Here is a 23830-nt window from a genome sequence, read left to right on the forward strand (position 1 = left end):
GATGGTGGTTGACCACAGGTAACTGAAACCATGGAAGGTGAAACCATGGATAAGAGAAGACTACTGTGATCTCTCCAAAGAGTAGACAACTTTTAACAGAACCCTCCCAGAGAGAAATGAGCCCATCCTGAATCAGATGTTCAAAGCTTTGTAGGGAAGACAGATACTTTTGGGGAGAGAGCCTCTCCTTACTCTGGTCATGCAGCCATGTCCTAACAGACAACAGATGGCTAGGGAAGAAGCAGAACGAAGTGTCCTCTCTGTTATAACCCTATCATCCAGCTCTGCTAGCTTACAGCAGTGATAAATCACTCCCTTCGTCAGCCTTAGGTGCCACTGTTGGACAGCTCTAATGGTTAGAGTTCTTCCTATACCACTCTCAAATATTAAGCAAATCAAAGTCTGTGCCACTGAGTGGCAGCATAATGATTACTGCTTTGTCTTCTTGCTTTTTTGAGGTTTCAGCTGGAGCTCTGTCTTGGGCTTATTGGTCCATTCTGCTTCTGATCTGGAGTGAGGCAGCTGATGCTGATGTCCTCTTCTACTTGAAGTCCTTCAGATATTGAACACAGTCCATCTGGCATCCCCCTAAATTCTTCCTTTTCCAGGCTAAAAGCCTCCAGCTCTTTCTATAGTTGCTCCGATGATCCTGCTTTGAGAATCCTCATTCATTCCCTACTCTGACCCTGTAAAAATGATTTTTTTTTTTAAATGCAAGATAGGGATTTTTGTCTCCCTTGGGACAATAATACAGATGGGGTGTGAACTGCAAATGCGATCCTATATGGAAACTACAAAAAGGGAGGGGGGCACAAAATAAGTGTCAGATCCTCTAGGAACCTTAGAAACAATCCAGTGTATACTCTATTTTGTAAAGGGTTCAAAGGTCACAGGCACGACCAGGTTGAGAGACCAAGCCCTACAATTCGTAGACCAGAGCAAGTAGTTCTCTCCCCTGCTTCCCTGGATGAAGAGCGCTAGTCCCTGATGTGTTCTTCTGCTATCACATGAACATCTCTATGTAATTCCTTCACCTGACACTGGGGTGCGCTGGCACACTCCCCCCTGCCCCGCCCCCATGTAGATCTGAATGCCAGCCAACTCTAGGGATAATTTACAGGGCCTGGGAGATGATTTTCCAAGAAAACACTCCATTTAATTGGTCTTTGGTATATCTCCTCAGTGGTGATTTATTTATTCAGGACAAGCCAAAAATTCTCTCTCCCCACCTCTGCAAAGCCTTTGGTCCTTAGCCCTACAAGTTCAGCAAGTTTCTGGCCAGAGAATGTTCTTCCTCTCCACCCACTCAGCCTTTTTTTCCTGTGGTTTGCAATCTCATTTGCTAAATATACTAAGATGCCCTGTACACAATGGCCTACAGTTCCAAAGTGTGCATGACTTCCTTTGGCTAGGAGCATCACTCATAAATCACTGCGCTGGCAGCTGCCATCCACTTATATCCATAACCCACCAGGAATGAAAGTTCAAGTTCTTCCACAGTGATGCCTTTTCCATTTACGTTCCTTCATATAAATAGAACTCTACCCTCTACTCCCACCCCAAAACACGAGTACCTAGCAGAGTGGTAGGCACAGAGTGGTTACTCAGTGAATACTTAGTGACTGGAGTGCTTAAAAATATTCAAGAAGTAACTTTAAACTTGGCCACTTAATTTATGAGTGTTGAGTGACAATAGGTGGGTAAAGCTAAGTAACCCTGAATGCTAACCCAGATGGTAAGTTTGATGAAGCACATTCTGAGTGGAGAAAGCTAGGGCTTGTTGAAGAAACAAGCAGTAGAAAGTTTCCTAGCCTTTCGAATAGCTTCAGACTTCAGCCAGCCTACGGCTACTTTCTACCAGCCCCATCAACAAGCTACTGCCAAGCAGTCCCTGAAGGATTTCTTGAAAGGTGAGAATCTTCCGGAGAGGCACAGGTGAAAAGTGTGGGTTGGCAAGAGTTAGACTCTTATACAAAGGTTTAGAAGGGCAGTCTGGTTAATTAAACTTAACCCACTGCATAGGCCCCACATATAATGAGTGCTCTGAACTGAGGCGGTGCTGGGCTTTCCTGAGAGACAGGGGAGGGGTCAGGGCTAGAAGAAAATGAAACTATGTGTTCATTGGCTTCTAGCAGGGAAGTTTGGCTTAAAATATGTCAAGGGCAGTCTTTAAATTTGATGAGACTAATAATGGGGGCAGGCGGTATAAACCACGAGAAGGAGTAGGTGGAAGGAGTCAGCTACTGACCCTTGTGGGTGAGAATAACTGCTGAGGACAGATGTTCGTGTTTCCTTAGACATTGCTCTGTCTAAAGACAGGCTATCTTCAGGTGAAATCCTTTATAGGGAGGAGGATATGGCGGGAGTGGAGGGAAGAGTCACTAGGAAAAATGGCAGATGTTCGGGTTACATGAAAAATGAACATCTGGAGTCAAATCTTCCCTGCAAACAAGAAGGATTTTCCCTGCAGAACTATCCTCCTTTGGCCAGAAAGCACAACAACAAGATGGTGGGTGACAGGACAGAGAGCTGGTCTTCAAGGACCTGAGGTGGCAGCGGATCTAAGAGAAAGGAAAATTTCACAACCCTTTGGGGTAGGGGCTGTGGACAGTAAAGCAGTCCCTGCCTCACCTGGCCCCAGCAAGGGCAATCTTCAGGAGTGCATGCATGGAGCAAGCAGACTTGATCTTGGTTAGCAGAAGAGGCTTTCTTTTCCCAGCTGCTCCAGGGGATTGTAGAAAATACAGTACACGATTGCATTACCAATTTCTGTTGGCTTAACACAATGAAAACCCATATCTAATTTGCTGTCCACTATCCCCCCAGGTCCCCTTCAGCATTTACTGCTTTCCAAATATCTTCTTCCCATTGAATATCTGTGTTTCAGATTATTTGTCCCCAGATGTATTAGGATGCATTTACTGCAGCTGAATCTCATCTAGCGATTTCCTGTCCATATGCCTGTCAGCTCCAGGTCCCTTTATGCCATATCTCTGTCATTGATGGGGTTTATAATACCTCTCCATTTAGGGTAATATACAGATATAATGAGCATTTTTTTTTTTTTTTACCAATTTTCTAAGTTATTAACAAGGATTCAGAACACAATGACACAACAATTCCTGTGGTACCCTGTGGCCTCTGAATCTCCAATGCCACAGTGAAGTGGTCCATCCAGCACACCCAAAGAGCTTGTGCTGAGTTCTTTTAATCATGGAATAGGCAAAAGGATCCTTGGTCCAGTGTAATGAAAATGACATTGAACCAGGACCTAAGTGAAGTAGATTTCAGCCCCAGCTTTGCTAATAGTTATGAGTTATGTGACCTTGAACAAGCCAATTCTATGTTCATCTAGTCAGTAGTTTGCTATTCATTTTCATAAAGATGTAAGAAAGGTATTAATAGTTGTGATAACAATGCTAATAATAGCAAAATGAAGCTACTACTATGTACCAGATACATTAATTATTTCTAGCCTTCACCATATACCTATGAAATTAAGTTTTGTAACTTGCATTTTGCAGATGAGAAAATTGAACTGAAAGAATTTAAAGGACTTGACAAACATCACAATGGTTAAAGCTGTGACTTGAACTGATAGCTTTCTGATTTGAAAAACAAAACAAAACAACACAATATTCTGGTAGAGCCCTCTGCATGCTAAGAAAGAGGTAGCATTGAAATCGAGGGCTCCTTTTCCACCAATCTTTCTCTCTCCCTAGCTGTTTGTTCACATGTTCTCCCTCAGCTCATAAACACTGCTGGGAGCCTAAATGAGCCAAGCCCTCTGCTAGACAAAGCATCTTCAGAACCTTGAGTGATTCACAGTTCTCAGAGGTTCATTCCTGAACCTCGTCTTTCTTGTAGAATCCAGGTAAATGAATGTTACTGGAAAGGATTCTGTGGTCAAATGAATTTGGAGGAAATGGAGGTAAGCAAGCTCCAACCAACTTCTTCCTCACTAGATTCCCTAGAGCCTTTGATATTATCCCAGTGTGTATTAGATAACTCTTACTTCCCACCATATTTAATTGTAAAAACTTTTCAGGGGCAGCATCACAGAATACCAATCCTCCCTGGAACTTCCATCTTCCAAAGCACTCAGCCTCCGGCAAGCTCTTGCCTACCTCTGGACTCTTATAGCATGGGCTGTCTAGAGGAGGACTTAGGCCCATGGAATATGCATTATTAGATAACAGTGTTATTAGATAACTCTTTATGTTTATGGTCTCAATGAAAAGCTCACAAAAGTCAAAGAAGGTGTTTGATTCATCCTCCCTAACCCTAAGAATTCTCTGTATTTTTTATCCCCCTCTCGATACCATTTTAATTCTCTTTTCCACTGTACACACCCACTCTAATGTTAAAATGAGTCTTTGTAAAACATGTCTGTTTCTGTTTCCATGTGTTTTAAAATATTCAAATAGTACTATGTTTATATTTTATTTTGTTTCCTAGTTCTTAAGCACTATTTTTTAACATCAGTGTTTCAAAATGTAGATTTTATTATTATTCAGGTATGGTGAGGCCAACAGATCAAAAGATGATTGCCATTGAGAAGACAGTTTGTTAGTTTTAAAGAGGAGGGGGCGTGCCACACCATGCAGGGCTTCATGGGGGAAGCACCAGGATCAGTCGGAAGGCAGAAGGAAAGTACAAGCAAGGGACTTCATTGTGGTTTTTGTGGGTGGGAAGAAATGGATGAGACAAGGTAACAGGCTTAGGGTTGGCTAGCTTGAATGAGTTCAGCAGGCTCTGGGGTATAAGAGCTGTCCTGAGTTGTCTGTTACCTGGCTCTGGGATGACTAGTGCCTCCTGGAGTATAAGAGCCAGATAGAGGAGGTGGTTCAGAGTATGGGCTCTGGATTGGCTAGTTTTCATATGAAAGGCCTTCTCCCAGGTGAGTCATTTGTGATTTCCAAGAACTGGTTAGCCCTGGGAAGGGGAATGTTTCCCCAGTGAGCTAAGCCCCAGATGCCAGAGCAACAAGAATACAGAAAATAAAAAAAATGTATTTAATACAATATATCCCATGTTGCCATGCATCCATGGAATCCTTGCTTCTAAGTGTTGCACAGTTCTCCAAAGCAAACAGCCGCCTTCAACTAAAGTTGCCTTCAACTCTCCACCACCACAAATAATACTGTAATGAAAATCCTCATAAACACCTCCTTATGGTCCTATGTAAAAATTTCATTGGGATATATACCTTATAATGGAATTGCTGGTCAGAGGTTATAAATATATTAATTCAACTCAGTAGGGCCAGCCTGCACTCCAAAGTTGCACCCCTACCGGCAGTGTGTGAAGGTTCCTATAAACCTCACATCCTACTAACATTTACCATTATCTGGCTTTTTAATTGTTCTTGTCCAATAGGGGCAAGATTATAATTTAATCTTATATTAACTTGCACTTCTCTGATATTGAATAAGTTTGATCTCATTTAGCTTTTTTCCCCTAACTCAATACATACTCAATACATGTTTGGTAAACCAACTCTAGATGGGGAATAAACATCTAGAGGAAAATACTAGATAGATTTTCTTTGAGTCACAGGAGCAAAGGTTGCCTAGCTCAGGCTAATCACACAAGAAATCTATGAGCAAAGGCATTTACTATTACAGAAACAAATAAATCTTTGTTTTGGGCTTTTATGAATGAGACTAGAGACTGATGCAACATTTTAGGAGACAAACCTCCTCATTTTGGACACCTTGCTCCAAAGTGACAGGCAAGGAAGCCTGGGCTAAGGAAGGAGTCCAATGCAAATCTCTACTTGTCAAGTTAGTAGCTGGAGGCTGGGGAATTATTTGGAAGTTCAAAGGGTAATCTCATTTCCACGCTAGTGAGTTTTATAGTATGATATCACCGAAGTCTTTAAACAAGAGGCGACACAGTCTATTAAATGTAAGCTAATCAAAACAGAAATCTACATAATAGAGTAAGAGATGAGGTTTAATATCTATATTATATAACATGCATAGAATGTATATTTAGATAAATATATAAACGTATATGAACACATAAATGTGCTCACCTGGTGAACATTTATATTTATGTGTATATGCTTCATATCAGTGTGGTTCTATAGATAATTTTTCTCCCCTCCAAATAATCTCCAAACCTAGTATCTAAGTTATATCCAGTTTAGTCCCTACTCTCAGATCGAGTTACATACATAGATTCCTTTGGTCTCATCTTAGGCAATCAGTGGGATTAAAAAGAAAATGAAAACATAACACATTAATAAATATAAATATATGTATATAAAACATATAGCACTCTATACACAATCTGTGGCTATATCTGATTTTATATAAACAAACACACCATAGGCAATCTAATAGTGATGTTTTTATTTTTTAAAAAATGGTCATGTGTAAATACCACTAACTGGAAGCTGATACAAAATCTAATGTTGATATAAGGAAACATAAAAGTGTCACTAGGACCATTCTCAACTTTATTTCTCCTATGCCCCCAATAAGGAAGCCTTTAGTCGAATCACTGAAAGCAAATGGGCTGCTGCAGCTGGTTCCCACCAAAGGTTCCTGGAGGTATAATAGCATGAAGATGCAACCTATCTTTAAAGGAGCGATGGCTAACTTGCTCATTTCAAACATAAACTCTGACTCGCCATAGGTCTTTGGAAGAGGCATTTGCTTCAGAGTGCACAGCCTAGACTACTCTCTGACTTATGTAGAGGGGACAAATGGTGCCCTCGGCACACTCATCCACACATCAGTTTAAATTAGCTAGTAAATCACAATGCAGTAGCTAATAACAGCCATAAAGCCTTTTGAGTTTTACAAGGTGTTTATAATGGCAGCTCACTATGATTTATATGAAAAACATGAGTCAGATCCTAAGACAAAGCTGATATCTGGACAGTGGCCTTGTGGTATGACCTCTAGCAGGCATCCAAATAAATTGTACAATTTCTCTCTGGTCCAAGGCTGGCCATTGAATCATATACACATTTTCGGAATACCACATGGTAGGATAACCAAGACCTGGTACATGCCGGGTCTTCCCTGGCAACTGGCCAGGAAGAAGAAGGTGATCATCCCAATGTGGCTGAATGTAAATACCAGGGATAGTTTAGGACCATGCCTATGTTTGGCCCCATGAGCTTTAACAAAAGATATAGGATATACTCTCCCAGTGGAGAAAGCAAGATGGATATACACAAATGTTACAAAATATAATATGATTTGTAAGGGAGTAGTTAAAGGGAAGCTCTGGAGTGTGGGAAGTACTGAAGCTCCAATTTCATGAGAAGGTTTCATAGAGGACAGGATCTGAGCTGGGCCATTAAGGATAGGCAGAATTTATAAGAGGGAGAGGGTAGGAAGGATATTCCCTAAAAGGAGAATGAATGAGTAAAGATAACTGGGCCAACAATAATAATAGTATATCTATTTTGATAGACAGAAAGGAATAGAAGGAAAAAAAAGAAAAACTTCAGACATAGACTGACCTAGGTGAACTGAAAAATACTTGGAAGAACAGTTGTAAATGAGGTCAGAAATCACAACGCAAAACTGAGAGCTGGCAGGAAATAACCATAGGCGCCTCGAACAGAGGGCTCTGTGCAATGAAGTTCACAAATTCCTGCCAGGCTAGTACCAATCCAAGTAAAAAAAAAGATCAACAGAATGAAGTCAGGTCCCTTTCATTATTCCTCACCATTATTAAAACAGACACAAGAAAACTTATCCATAGCCTTTTAGAAAAATAAAATCCATCTCCATGATTACCAGATGATTCTAGATTTGATTCATAGCCTGGTCTCAGTGAATGCTGATGTCCTGGAAGAAAATAATTGGATTCACTTGTTTAATTTCTTTCTTCTTTCCCATAGTCCTCAGGTCCCTCTTTTTCACTTATATATTTTGATGTCAAGTCTTTTTTCTAATGAAATGTTGTTCTTCTGCTATCCAGCTAATTGAGGCCCCAAGCCTTTTTGCAAACTGTCCTGACTTAATGGGGTCTTCACTGCTGAAAGCTACTTAGGACTCTTCATACTACAAAACTTCTTCATACAAGAACCCCTGTACACCATGAGAGACCCACTCCTCTGGGTTGGGGTGTATTCTTTCCAAGCCTAACTCTCTATGATTTTTCTTTCCAGAGCCAAATCTAAAATAAATCAATCTAAAAATCCCTTTGAAAAATTCTGTCCACCTGACTCTAATAGCCAGAATGTGATTAACAAAAAGTGAATAAGAATGTAATGTATACAGGCCAAGTTACTCAAAATAGTCAATCTATAGAATCCACCTGCTTTATCTGGCACCCAGAGGAGGAAAAGTCTATAGGTACCTAAGCACTGCAGAAGAGGTCAATGTAGTAAAATAAAGAAAAGACTTAAGTCCATCTTTCTGAGAAAGTGCCCCCTTGTGAAGCTTATATATCCCAAAACTTTCCAAGGAGCCTAATGCACTTAGTAAATATAAGATGGAAGAATGGATAGATGGATGGGTGGATGGATGGAAGGATGGATGGATGGATGGATGGATGGATGGATGGATGGATGAATTGAAAAGCTGAGGCTTGGAGGTGAGTTGAAACTTTGGAAAGTGGGTGAAAAAGGTTTTCCACAAAGGATATACCTGAGATCCCTTTTGAGCTATTTGATGGAATGAGAAGAAAGGGAGATACCTCTATTCATTCATTCTCCTATATCCTTGACAAATGACCTAAACCACCTAGTGCTGGTTTTCCTTCTTCTAAACACTGGAACTTTATGGTGTCCCACTCCCACTATTAGAGTGGGAGGTTGAGGTAAGAATACAAGTTCTATACACCTGGGCCAAGTACACTAGAAGGTGTGTCCTGAGAAATAATAACACTGATCTTGGGTTTGGAATATTTAATTTTCATACCTTGTCTGAAAGTGCTTCTAATCATGAGGTTCCATCCATATCTCTTTCCATCGAAACCTCTGGCTAACAATGCCATCTCCGTTTGGAAAGCTAAAAAGTACACTACTTCCTGAAAAGCAGAGGATCTTGAGCAGTTGCTTTTCCCCCTCATCACTCCAAATTCTCTATTTCAAAAGACTCAAGAAGAATTCCTCAATTTTGAAACTCAAATATGAACATAAAGAAATGGCAACCTCCCCCAAAAATCTGAGAAACCATGACCTTGGAAACTCTACTTCCTTCCGTCTAGCATGACCATGTCCCCAACTGAGAAGGGATCTGTCTCAGTGCATTTTTAAAATATGAATATTTTTTTCTTCTGAGTGGTCACAGATAGCATAAATTGCCATTAGCCATGACAAAGACAGATAACCTGCCATTCGAGAGAGAGACAGCAGAAAGGCCGCATACACTGTCATTTTCCTATAACGAAGATCTCCAGCTGTCTGGAGGGCATCTCAAAATTTCACCCTGCTAGAAAGCTTGTTTTGAATAAAAGTGAAGTGAATTTTAATTTTCCTCTCAAAATAGCTTTCAGTCCCCCTGAGTTCTGAGGATAAGGATGTGGCCCCATCCTGTAGCTCAACCTGGTACACAGAACCAGGACAGTACCATGCTTACCTCCTCCTCTCTGGCCTTGGCCAATCTCTCTCAGCCCTTGGTTTGGGGTGGGAACACCTGGCCCTGGGACCCTCTTTTGTAGTTTACAAAAGAAAACAGTGCTGGTCTGAAGATGTGAGCTGCTGCAAGCTAGACATACAAGAGCGAATACGATTCCTAGGCTATGTTCCTGCTTTCCAGAAGTGTGAAGGAAGTCTGGGTGACTTACAGTACAGAGAAAAGTGCACTGTGGTCCTAAACTAGGTCAGGTCAACATAGTCTCCACAGACAGATTGAGGACTATTTGTGAGCTAACCACGTCATTTGCTTTTCCTTCAACTCCTAGATATAGACACAACTTTTTTTTTTTTTTTTTCACAAAAGATTAGAAAGCTGCATTTACTGATTTGCTGGCCCTTGAAAAAGAGGGAGACCACACAGCAAGGTATGAATTGGCCTAAGTTACATAATAGCCCTCTCTGGAAAAGTGACCATTGCTGTTTTGTGCCTACTGAGGGAAGTTTACGGAAGCAACAGGGTGTCCCAGTTACTCGGGCTCTCCTCCTTGAACTATGTCTTCTCATCTTAAGTCCAGAAATCTTCAGAACAGCCAAGTTACATATTATATAACAGCAAAGCCCTGGGCCATCAGGAGACTTGAGTTCTAATCTCATTTTCATTTCTCTCTGGAATACTCAGTGACTTCTACAACGTATCTTAGTATGCCATTCTGTAAAACAAAGTACCACCTTTTCTGCCTTTTTCTGATCAGCATTGTGAGGATCAAATGAGAGCAAGTTTCAAAATTAATATCTCTCCATCTTCATGTTCAGGACTTTGAAATGAGAATAATCAAAAAGAAGATAAAACCAGAATAAAAGAAAAAGAAATAAAAAATATAGAAAGAAAGAGAAAAAAGAGAGGGAGGGAGAGAAAAATTGTATTGAGCCTTTATTTTGTACCATACTCTTTGATAAGTGCTTTATATTCATCAATTCCTTTAATTCTTTAATCCAACAGCACTTATTTTATTAACCCCATTTTAAAGATGAGGTAACTGAGGAACTAAATTGCCTAAAGTCACATAGGAAATGGAAGAGCCAGGATTTGAATCCAGGTTGTTGACCCCTAAAACATGAGTTCTTCAGCATGCCACCATGGTATCTCCCCTGAAATCCCAGAGGACAGTAGCTTCAGGTACCCCTGCTGACGTCACACCTGACCCAGCTGTCAGCCCAAGGGTCTGTGTACATGGTTGAATCACAAAACCACAGATCCTCAGAGATCATCTACTCTCTTCATCCATTTTATAGGTGAAGAATCTGAGCCCTGGAGAAAGAGACCAGCCCAAGATTACCCAGCAAGCTGACAGTTAAAGTGGAACTAAAACACAAGTGCTCATTGAGGCAGGGATTGACTCAATGTTCATCAAATACATTTACTTTTCTCTTTGGGCACTCAGCTAAGCTATATTAGTGTGAGAAGGCTGCTATAACAAAATATCGCACTGGGTAATTTAAACAACAGAAATTTATTTTCTCTCTATTTTTAAAGCTAGAAGTCCAAGATCAAGGTGCCATCAGGGTTGGTTTCTCTGCGGTCTCTATCCTTAGATTGCAAAAAGCTGCCGTTTTGCTATCTTCACATTGTTGTCCCTCTGTACACATTCCCCTCATCCCTGAGCGTCTCTGTCTTAATTTCCTCCTATAATAAGGACATTGGTCATTGAATTATGGTCCACCTGAACAGACTTAGATTAATTCAATCACCTCCTTTAAAGGCCCTATCTCCAAATATTGTTACATTCTGAGGTACCAAGAGTTAGGGCTTCAATATATGAATTTGCAGGGGAGGAGAGGAGGGGGGAGATACAACTCAGTCCATAGCAGCTACATTTCTCAGGCTCTGTTATAGTTATGAATGTTCATATGGCTGAGCTCTGGTCAATGGAATGGGGGTATCGGTGATGTGTGTCACCTTAAATCCAGGCCCATAGATCATTCACCCAATTCTCCACACTCTCACTCTTGCTTAATCCATTGCTTGAACCCAATGAAGAACTCCAAGGTCCAAGACAAATGCAGAATCATTCCATGGAAGAACTCTAGGTCGCTGAATGACTGAGCACTCATCATTCTCTGCCCAGAAACCTTCAGTGTGCTGACAGTGGCTAAGCCACCAAGACTTGGGCGATGCTTGTTATAATAGTTAGCCTCTCCTGATTAATGAACCCAGCTCCTTGACCAGTATTCTTTTCAGTACATACCAAAGGTTAGAGAATTTTATCCAAGATAAGAATAAACATAACAGATTGATACCATCTCCAAGGTCAATGGTGGACTCAGAAAAATGAGGTGAAAAAAAGCACTGGCCCTTGTTAGGGTACCAGGCATCTCAGAGAGCACAGTCCTCTAGAACCTCCTTTCAGAGACTCCTGTGGGGTCTCCTGGACCCTCCACCCTACACAGGTGAATAACTTGGAGGAGGAGGCTGGGTACACATGATAATGATCCCTTTTCTTATTTAAACAGGTAATTTTTCTTCCTAATAAATGCTTTTTTTTTGTCAGTTCAAATATTCCCCTTTTGATAGGATCCTGAAAATAATTAATCTTAATAGCTCGGCTATGAATAATGCCACACAAGAAGGAGGTGGATGTTAATAGGAACCTTCCACTCCAAAACTAAGTCACCCTCTTGGCTTCCCTCCCCAGAAAAGAAGTGTAATAAGAAAAAGATTATAGGTTTAGTACTACTTGAGAAGAAATGTACATTTGAAATAAATGCATGAAATTCTTTAAAAACAGCACGTGCTGAAAACTTCATATTTAGTTTGATTTGCTTTCCAAATCACACAGATTGCACAGTTGCATACAATCTTTAAACAAGTACAACCCCTGAGAAGTGTGGATAGATTTAAGAGAAATAAAAGCTAAATCAGCCAGCTTGTAATCTTCTTTTCTCTTTTTTCCTTCCTAAAGCTGTGTTAAATTGCCTATTGAGAACAATAACATATTTGTGCTTTTATAGGTAGAATGATTGGTATTATGCAAAAATTTGGCTAATGGTCTAAAGGCACATTCACACTGACCAGGACTGCATGCTGTTAATAATTTTTGGGATGCTCAAGGGAACCTATAATTCCCTAGAACTACAACTCAGCAGGTCAATGCATGCTTTGTAGGAAGCTCCTACAGATTCCAAACCTTTCTTCCAGAACCATACCAACCATAAGACTCTGGAAGCCTCATTCCCAAAGAGAGCTTTGGAAATGTTAAGTGTCCCTTTTACATTCTTCCTCCAGCCTGGGTAGGTGCAATGACTCATCCAGGATGAACTACCAAAATTAAAATGGCACCTAGGGATTCTTATATAGAGCCTAAAACTGCTCATGTGCCCATACTCTGTGATCCAACAAACTCCCTGGAAAAAAATTATACTAAAAATAATTTAAAAGAAACATACTCTCACACATAGGATTTTATACATAAGGTTAAAATCTAGAATCAGTAGGAAAATGATTTCATAACTGAAGGTACTTATATCAATTTGATGAAGAATTGTACAGTTCATAAAATTAATAAATTTGAGGACTATGAAGTAGTACAATATAAATATCATGTAAAAAAGTAGAGCATTAAACACATAGAATATCAATAGAAAGGGATAGGTTTGGAAAAGAACAGAGCAAAATGAAAAGTCATAGAGTTAGCATATTGTGAATACTTTTGGAAGATTTTCTTTCTTAATTTTCCTTAATGGGATCATAACATTGTTTTAAAAACATACAAAAATAAAATAAAACAGAATGGAATGGTCCTTGGGTCTTTTAATTTTTGATTACTACATTTTTGTCTGAGCCTTGAGATTCGAAGGCCAACCTCATATGTAACTTACAATCACCCTTTTAGAAAACTCAGGAATTCCTCCCTAAGAAAGTTATAGAGGGTGGTACTATTTGATTGCATGGACGAACACATCACACCATTTCCAGACTGGCTGTTACATCTGAGGCACAAAAAAAGGAAGTTGAACATAAGCATCTAGAAACAGTAAGATTGGGAAGCCCTACTTCAAAACTACTCCACAGAGAGATCTATTTAAATATTCACCTACACATACACACAGCAGCAGCAGCACTAAAAGACCTTTGGTTATAATGCAGTATAACTTACAAGAATAACTTACATTTTCTACAAACTGAAGACCCAAAAGGCAGGAAGAGGCTGCACTGTGCACCTCATGTCTATCTCCAGGAACAATAAGGGATGGTGGCCATCAGCACAGCTCCTGCTCCCCTTGAACCAAATATGTCTTCCTGTCATTTATGACATGCTGGTGCCTTTGAAAGATGAGTGAATTAAGGAGTTTCCTACTCATTCTCTGTGAGGCTTACACCAATCTCTGGCTAAGTGGCTTACCTTTCATAAGTGCCATCCTGGAACTGTAATAGACCATCACTGCTAGAAGGGACCTGAAGATTTTGCCTATATTACTTTTTTATATATTTTTTTGTTCAAAATAATTGCTTCTCTTTACTGAGTACCTATTGTGAGCCAGGCACTGTGTCACACACCTTACACGCATTTGTTTCTTACTGTCACAACAAACTTTCACAGCTGGTGTTATTGTCCCCATGACACAGCTCAGGAAAATTATAGAAATGGAGTAACTTGGCCACGGTTACACTCCTTTAGGTGGTAGAAAGGGATCAGAACCCAAATCTCTGGACTCTTTGTCCAGGGCCCTCAGAAAAACTATTCTACCTCTTTGACCCACTCGGGGAGACTCAGCATGAACTGCTTTTGCACAGGGGTTATAATTACTTGTCTGGTCCCTCTTGCTTGCAGGGTAAACAACATCTGATAAACCCACAATGCTGTAAGCATTTATTACACTGCAACCCAGCTGCCAACTGTCTAACCATTTTAATAAAAAGCTATTTTCTAAGGTTTATGTTTTATTGCGTGTATGACTCCCTTATTGGTTAGCATTTTGGAGTTGTGGAAAAGGTTATGAATTTAGAAACTGGCTGCATTCATATCATATTTAAAACTTAATGCTATTTTATTAAAGACATATGGGCCTCCAAAGTACACATATTAAATGTCATGTAAGAAAAGTAGCAGTTTAAATCATGGTCAAATTCATTTTTGACGTGACTCCTGAGGCTTCCCAAGATCTGAACTATTTCTTTGTAAATCTGGCAGTTTAACCACACTCATAAATCACTTTCAAAGCATATTATTTCTTAATTTTACTGCATTAGAGAGCATTTGGCCTACACAGTGAACTGTTTGTAGCAGTTATGTGAACAAAGTTGTACATTTAGTCATATAATGTGCAAAAGAAGAGGGTAGGAGAAGTAAAGAAGGAAAGCTTTTCATTCTTTAGTCTGCTTTACTTACCCTATCCATTTTTACATAAGCAAATGCAATTCTAGAGTTTGGATTAGGCCTCTTCAATCTCAAAGTGCAGAAGTTACAAGTTGGTATTGAGGGTTTTATGAACACAAGGAAGAAAAAAATAATTTGTAACTTAATCTTTTCCAAAACATCCCATGACTAAAAACTAGAATGAGTGCAGAAATTTTTTTTTTCCACACTATACTGAACTGAAACAGATTTTTCAAAAAAAAAAAAAAAAGTAGCTTTGTGTAATATAGCTCTTGGTTCTTTTCTAATTATTCAGAGATCCAATATCTCAACCTTGGGTTTTCAAAGCCCTTCTAATGATTAAATAATGTTTTTTTGGATGTGTGTAACGAGTCCCTAGATTTCACTCCCCAGTTTTCTCCATTTTATTGCAGAAGCAGGCTGACTACAGTGACAAATTCCAGGATCTCAACATCAGCCTTGATTTCCAGATCTGCCAAGGGAGTTGGAGGAGGATTAAGAGAGTTGAGTCCAAGGTCACCCAAACGAAAGGGCTTAAAGGCTTATTTTTGCACCAAGCATCTTTTTCCCCGTGTGGGCCCTGCACAGACACTTGTATTCTCCACTGCTGTTCACTGGGGTTGCTGCACCGTCATCCTCATGTTTTCACCAGCGACTGTGGAAACTCCTCAGTCATCCACACCAAACTGAATTTTCTTGCACCTCCTTTTTGCCCTGGCTTCCTCCCTCCACCATCAGCACAAGAACAAAACAGCCTTGTGCAGAGCCTCAGGAGACCGCCAAGCTTAGGGGCCCGGGCCTCCTCAGGATGAGCAGAAGGCTTTCTTTCTCTACCCATATTATTTTATTTCAGGTGTTGTACTCTCATCAGGAGATAGATGTTTAGAAAAAGTTTTAGAAACATTTCATTTAAGTATAAAACTCAGTTAAACCATCAGGAATATAGGGGCAATATCCCATTCTATAGACTGAATTATGTTCCCCCAAAAATCATTTGTTGAAGCCCTAACCTTTAATCTTTCTTTTCTTTTCTTTCCTTCCTTCCTTCCTTCCTTCCTTCCTTCCTTCCTTCCTTCCTTCCTTCCTTCCTTTTTTACTTCCTCCTTCCTTTCCTCTCTCCTTCCCTCCCTCCCTCTCTGTCTCCTGCCATGTGAGGACACAGTGAGAAGGTGGTCATCTGCAGCTGGGAAAGAGCTCTCATTAGACCCTGACCAGGCTGGCACCATGACCTGGACTTCCTGTCTCCAGAATCATGAGAAAATAAAGTTCTGTTGCCACTCAGTCTATGGTGTTTTGTTGTGGCAGCCCAAGCCATCTAATATACCCCCATCTCAAGCCAGAATTACCTTCACCACATTCACTCATACAAACCAATGACATGGCAATATCATAAAAACAGAGCGGTTTTGAAATTACACAACTAATAACACTAGCTGCTCCTAATTCTACATAGCAGAAATGATGTAAACTCCTTACACGTGTTACCTCACAACAAAAATGGAAGGAAACATTATATTCCTTATATTAACAATGGAGAAATGGATGGCAGAAGACAGAAGTTCAGCCTTTAATTCACACCTAAATGTAATCTTAAAATCTGGAATGGGGCTGACCCCTAAATGGAACAGAAAATCTGAAAACAGCCCAAGCATGAACAAAGTAAGAATCGTAGGTTTTCCATGGAACACCAGAGCCATAATAAATTCAGATTTTAAACGTTCCCCAAAGGGGAGCTGGAAACAACCTGAATCACGTCAAGAAAAAAAGTAAAGGTTGGGTGGTGGGGAGGAATGAATAAAAGTGGGCCAAATAAAACATGGGAGAGATCGCTAAGCCAGGTAGCTCTGTGACAATGCAAAATACCAACAATAAAAAAAAGTGACTCATTTCTAAATTCCACTCATGAGTTAAAGGTGTCATGAAATAAAAGCCCCACTTAAAATTCCCCACTTCAAAAAAGAAAAAAAGTATGCATATATATGTGTGTACGTGTATATGTATGTATGTACATGTGTGTCTGTGTATACACATACACATACACATACATATACATATACATATACATATACAAAACTTTAGATCCTAGACAGAAGCATTAGTTCACTATTAAAAAGAAATAATGAGTTCTAATTCAGGTAATATAGCTCTAAATGTACTGCTGTATTTTAAAATTCACTTGAAAAATAATATTTTCTTAAAATGTCCTTGGTGAAAAGGAAGACCATAATTGCTATTACTGACAAAAGCACTGAACTTAGCTAAATTAACATCAAAGGAAGCCCCAATTACAGAGCATCTGTGCATTATTGATGGTGCCCTGTCTGTTAATCTAAGACACTCCACTGTAAGAAGCAGAAAAGGAAATAAAAGAGCTAATTGTACCACCAGTCTTCAGGGACCCCAAGGGCAGATCTTCCCTATCATGCTTGTGAAATAGGACTTTGCCTAGTCAGAGGGACGATGATGCATTTGGAGTCAGATCATGTGCCTGGGCCCCAGAAGTAAGCCCTGGTAACTACAGGTAGACGAAACAATGAGAAGCAAAACACAATTCCTAGAATGTTGTAACCAGCTCTCACACTGGACCCAACAGAAACCTGGGAGCTTAGATGTTCCTGGAGGTCTTGGCTGGGAGAAATAAGCTCACTGGAGAAATAGGCAGAAAGTAGTGGGAATGTGTTATAACTCTTCTCCCGTATAACAAAAAAACAAAAACATAAAAAACAAACAAACAAACAAAACAGCTTCTTTCTACTCCTCAAAGACAAAAGGCACCTCTAGAGGTAAAAGCTCTTCTAAGCACTGGGGCTGCTCACTGAGTTTACTGTGTAGAGGAAGTGCCATTACTGGAACTCACATCAGTACTGGCATTTACCTGTGCAAGCTCCTTGGCACCACCTGGATGATGATGCACTGAAAAGTATGTATTAGCCACATTCCAACAAAAGGATCAAATGTTTATTTCAGTCAAACTTTGTGAAGACTTTGATTTCCCTTCAAGTTGGTTAACCTAAGATTATCTTACTACTTTATTGTATCCACTACTTTGCTTCTTAGCTTTTAGGACAATAAAAAGAACAAGTGAATGTTAGATATTAGGGACATCCCCTTCCTCACTAAGCTTACATGAGTTTTCTTTCATATCTTCTTAAAATTCACTCTTATTGTCTGTTGTTATGAACTAAATTGCATCCCCCTCCAAAATTCACACATGTAAGCCATAACCCTTGATATTTCAGAATGTGATTATCTTTAAATACAAGGCCTTTAAAGAGGTAATTGAGCTAAAAGTTCATTGGATGGGTCCTAAACCAATATGGCTAGTGTCCTTATAAGAAAAAGAAATCTGGACACAAAAAGAGATAGCAGGGCTGTGAGAATACATAAAGAGCACTTTGTGAGGACAACATTGAGAAGGCCACCTGCAAGCCAAGAGAGAGGCCTCAGAAGCAACCAGTCCCACCAGCATGTTGTCTTGGACTCCTAGCCTCCAGAACTATGAGAAAATGAATTTCTTCTGTTTAAGACATGCATTCTGTGGAAGCGTGTTACGGCAGTGTGAGAAAACTAGGAACTTTGCTATCATTTGCAGGCAGTTTGGAAATAACCAGAACTCGAAGGCATAAATTAGGACCATACCATCTTATTTTCTCCTTTTCCCTTAGCCATAGAACTGCAAATAATATTAACATGGATCAAACTTAGCTTCAGAACAATGTTTCTGATTTTTCTCTAGTGAGCCTCCATCCTACAGTCTCCCCTGCCTTTCAGAATGCCAATCTGCCTGAGGGTTCAGTCCCTACCACCTGACGTTTCCATGGGCCCCCCCAAGAGATTTTCTAAGCCATTTTCTCAAGGAAGCATCTTTATTTTCCTCTCCTCTTTGCTTTCGCATTTAATTTAAAAGAATAAAACATCTAAATTGCAAAAGGAAAATACTGAAAACTGTGGATCTCTAAAGTGGATCAAAAAAGGGTCAAGTTGAAAATATAAGGATTACAGACATAATTGCCTATTAAGGCTCCCCTCTCAAACATTACCAGAGATCACACGAACGAGAACTTTTCATGGCCCAGTTAAGACTTAAATTAACTCTTTAAGACTAAGACATCCGATACCAAAGGGGAAAGAGTATTTTTGGTAAGAACATGTCAAAGGACTTTTTGGAATGCCATGTAACCAACACAAGGGGAGTTACTATTGGGTCTCTAACAGCGATGGGCTCTCTCCTTATGCCAGCATCTGAGCTGCTTGCTCCCACACAGACCCCTCCTAGTAGTGCCTGAAAGAGAACACTCAGTCCCAGCTCTTTGACTTCTGTGGACACCTGAGCACTAACATGGGTGTGGCTGCTCTGAATGGTTGACAGCCTCAGGCCGGCAGCTGCCTATGTACAAATTTCCCAAAAACCTGCTGTGCACAGAGCACTCTGCTCCCTCTCCTAGACACCCAAACACAGACCGGCCCATACTTTCCTCCCACTTCAAATCCTGCCAAGTTTCCTCCTCATCCTAAAGATAAAATCACAAACTTGGCCTAACAAACCTGGCTCCACAGCCTGGCTTCTACAATTCTCTGCCTAATTCATGTATTTCATCAAAATGGGTTGGGGGAAGTGGTTACAAGGACAAAACAAGGTCAAATTGGAAAGTACAAAGTTAATTTGACTTCCTGCCAAGTCCTGCTCTTCCTACTCTTTTGTTCCTGCCTCTCATCACATCTCTATGCCCGGTTCATGAAATTTAAGGTATACGGAGGAAACATCATGAGCTTTGAGGCCTACACAGACCTAAGGAAGAGTCTGATTCCACATTGCTCTATAATTTTAGGTGATGTACGTAAGTCCTCTGACCATCAGTTTCCTCATTGGTAGATTTAAGCCCAAGGAGAAATTTAGAGATGATATTGTTAAGTTTCTGGTACAATATCTAGTGCGCAGTAGATAGTTAATACGTGCTAGTTGTTGTTTTAACCCATATATCAGGAAAGTTTCAGTGCATCTAATATATCACTAGGCAGCCAGTTGACCCTAAGGCTGGCCTTGTGATCCTAATTAGTTAAGCATCCAGAAAGAGTATAGAAGTTAATACTGTGATACCAAAAACTTCCACTAACTTCACTAAAACCCAAGTCGTGTCCTAGTTAAGAGCTCTGACTCAAGTGGCCAAGGAAGGACCAGAGGGAAGGATGTGGGAATGGACAGCCTATCCATTAGTCAGGTTTCTGTAGCAACACTACTTCTCAAAATCCTATTGGCTGACAACAAGCATTTATTTCTTGGGCAGAGATCTGTGGTTGGCGGGGATAGTTCCACTTCAGCTTCAAACTTCAGGTCAGGCTCAGGTCTGCTCAGTGCGTATGTCTCATGTTGTTTTCACAGCAAATGGCAGACATGCAAAAGGAGTGAGTAGAAACACATGGTACTTCATAATGCCTTGGCCCAGAACTGGCATGCTGTCACTTCCACTCACATCTCATTGGCCAAAGAGTCACATGGCCAAGGTCAAAATCAATGAATTGGGGAAGTGTACTCCTTCCTTAGAGGGGAACCATGGCAGGCACAGAGAGAAATGAACAATTTCAGATAATAAAATCTACTGCATTTCTCCAAATTTTTAGGTTCCAGATGCTGCGCAAAGTATCTAAGAAGACTTATCTAATTCCCCAACAGTGCCACTTTCTTCCATGATCCTCTAGGTATGTCTGTACAAATATCTTTGGACAAAAGTGAGCATGTTGGAGGCCAAAACAAGGAAGAGTGTGGAGTTGAGGCATTGGGATGCAGTGAAAGCCAACTGAGCAGAGACACCATGATATCTCACCAGGCATTAGGCTTAATGAAGAGTGAGACCTACTTCATGTCAGTACCTGGCCCAGCCCTGGGGACTTCTGGAAGTGGCCCTCATAGGCTACAACCAGCATCTACAGTTCTATTTCACTTGTCTCTACTATGGATTTCAATTCTCCATCTATAGGGCTTTGCCAGGGCGCTGTTGACACAAATTTTCTGCCACAGACTAGCACTGATTCCAGAGGGTTCCTAGCCAAAAGCAAGGCAGTGAAAAGCTCCCAAAAATTGCCTTCAAAGAGCAATAGTCTAAAAGCATTTACTCAATACGCAAGATGCCATGGTGCTAAAAATGGAGAAGTACAAAACCCTTAAGTAATTCCCCCTCAAATGAATGTGGCAAACTGTGAAATCAGGAAGAAGAATGAAAACAAACAAACTGCAAATTTTTGGCTTCCGGAGTTGTTTCTAAACATGCCGCCTAAGCATCTTCCAAAAAAGAAATTAATTAAAAATTTTCCTTTCTTCAAATTTTACTATAAAGTAACTGAATATAAAATCTGAATATGTCTCTAGACAAAAAAACATCTGTGTAAAAACAGAAGAGAGCTATAAAACATGAATATATCTAGGTAGTTAGAAATATCCAGAAAATCACCTGACATTTTTAGCTTTCTTCTGAATGTCGGGCACAGTAGAGAGAGTTCAACATATATTGGCTTATCATCTATTTAACTGTATATACATGTGATTTACAATATTTTATTTACAGGCATACCCTAGATTTATGTAAAATATATATTCTTAAAAATATTGAGTATAGAGTACCTGTTAGTAATTGCAATCAATCTAGCAGTATTTCCTGATAACCTTTCACATGCTTGCATTTGAGCTAAATAAGGATAACAGAAGATATGAGAGACATATAATGTACTTTAGAACAAGGGAGCACTTATAAAGAACTAGGCTAGACATAAAAAACAACTAAATAACCAAACAAGCCACTAGACTGGTAAGACAAAAAAATAAAACAGCAGCTAAGAGAGGGAAAATTTCATTTTAACTACACACAGACTTGTGGAGTACCCCAACATGTTTTCCAAAAAAAAGTTACTTTTATTTCCTAAAAGCCCTAATATGAGCAGGTAGATTCTGAGAGAAGACCTCAGAGAGCACTGTGAGCAGTGACAGGGAGCACAGACCTCACCTCTGCCTCCCCCAGCAATGCTACCTGATGCAGAAGCCAAGGCTCAGGGATCACAACAGCTGTAGGTTTTGCCGTTGTACGTAATCCTTGGGTAAAGCTTTTGAAAAATAAATATGCAACCCAAAATCTCTCTTTCCTGCCAAAGACTCAAATTAGCACATTTTCTTAAGGCAAAGGTTTCTTTCCTGCTCCTCCAGAGGACCATACTGAGGCAATTAAAAAATGGACCATCTTTCGTGATGGATCTTCCAACACACTCTGTTCATGGTTCATTCTTATGGCTGAGCCTCTGCTATAGCCCAGAAACTGGAGACATGAGAGTGAGAAAACAAAGTTCCTGCCCTCGTGGAGCTGACATCCCAGTGGATGAGCAGCTGCTTTATCCTAATGAACAGTTGGCTTCCCAAAGCTTCTATTCCCTGTCTTTATGTGAGGTTGCCTTTTTTGGTGGAAATCTGAAAACATGGACACAATGAAGGAAACTAGTTACCCAGGGGAATTAGAGTCCAACTCCAAATGTCAAATGCAAGACTGTGTAGTGCAGTCATGGAAGCAGGTGATCCTTGGACCCAAATAACTTACAACTTTCAGTTTAAGGATGAGAATAAAAAAGATTTATGGAAGGTACAGGTACTCAGACTCAAACACATCATATCTCCCTAGCTCCCTCCCCTTCACTTACATACATACATACACACACACAGCTCTTGTTAAAACACCCAAAGATACACACACACACAAATATACAAACTATGAAAAACTACACAAACTGCACATGATAGGAAACCCAGGCATACCTGCATAAAGGCATGCATAACGTATTTTCAAGGAACTATCTATCAATATACTAATATCTTATAGGTAAGATATATTGCCATATCTTACCTATAAGAGAATGGCTATGATTACAAGCAAAAATACACATGTTAAAATGCTTTATAGTATAAGCAGTGATTCTCGATCTAGCTGCCCCTGTAGTTAATCTCTCCATCGCTTCTGTAAGGTTCTGAAGATTAAATAGTTGGTAGCCAACTTTGTATATGTGCCTGTAAACAAGAGAGCTTAGCTTTAAATATATGTCAAAGAAATGACAACTGTGCTCTTTGCCAGAACAGGGATGAATAATTACAAAGCCAGGACATAATTAAGCAATTCTGACTGTCGGATTCTTGAACTGTCTCTCTGATGTGCAGGACTGGCGTGTCGGCCACACACGCCCTCCTGGACAGGCCTCTGCACAGCTTTGATCTATGTTTCCCAGTGCAGCAAGGGGGGTCATGGTGTGGTCATTACAGAAGCTTTACTCTGGGGGCCTCAGCATTCTCTGCATCCAGCTTGGTGCTCTGCATTAACAATGGCACAACTCGATATCTAATATTTGACAAAGATATCTATTTTTTTTTAAATTCTGGAGAATGAGCAAAGCATAGCTGTTGTAAGTCCATTAACTAACAACTTACAAACACAAATACAGACACACACATCTAGAAGAGGCCATTGTAGCATTAGCTACCTCTCCCTAATGAATGACAGCATCTTTCTGTAGAATAATCAGAGCTCAGAGAGAAGGCAGCTTTGAAACAACAAAGGCCAAAAGGCGGCATTGAAAGAGAACTGTGTCATCATGAGAGAAAGCGAGAGAGAACTTGCACTCAAGTGCCAAGGCCTGCTAGGTACCAAATCAAACCTCTGTGACTCAGGGGGTTTATTAGCTCCTGGATGATTCTGCATTTGCGTCAGCTGAGAACACCCACACTGCCCGTTCCCTACCTCCAAGGCAAGGGCTGTGATTGGAGAGGCATTTTTCCATTCTCCCAAATACTTTATGTCAAGAATAAAATGAAAACAGCTCCCCAAATCACAGCCCCCTTGATCATCCATCAGAGCCTTCTGCTGAATAAGCACAACAG

The 23830-nt window shown here is 40.2% G+C and overlaps 1 protein-coding gene across 1 annotated transcript in view; it reads right to left on the reverse strand.

Moving 5' to 3' along the window:
- The window catches only part of LRMDA (leucine rich melanocyte differentiation associated), a 977871-nt gene that overhangs the window by 387540 nt on the left and 566501 nt on the right, over window positions 1-23830 (reverse strand). The window lies entirely within an intron of this gene.

This window comes from Rousettus aegyptiacus, unplaced genomic scaffold, assembly GCF_014176215.1.
Source record: "Rousettus aegyptiacus isolate mRouAeg1 unplaced genomic scaffold, mRouAeg1.p scaffold_m13_p_6, whole genome shotgun sequence".
Classification (NCBI taxonomy): domain Eukaryota; kingdom Metazoa; phylum Chordata; class Mammalia; order Chiroptera; family Pteropodidae; genus Rousettus; species Rousettus aegyptiacus.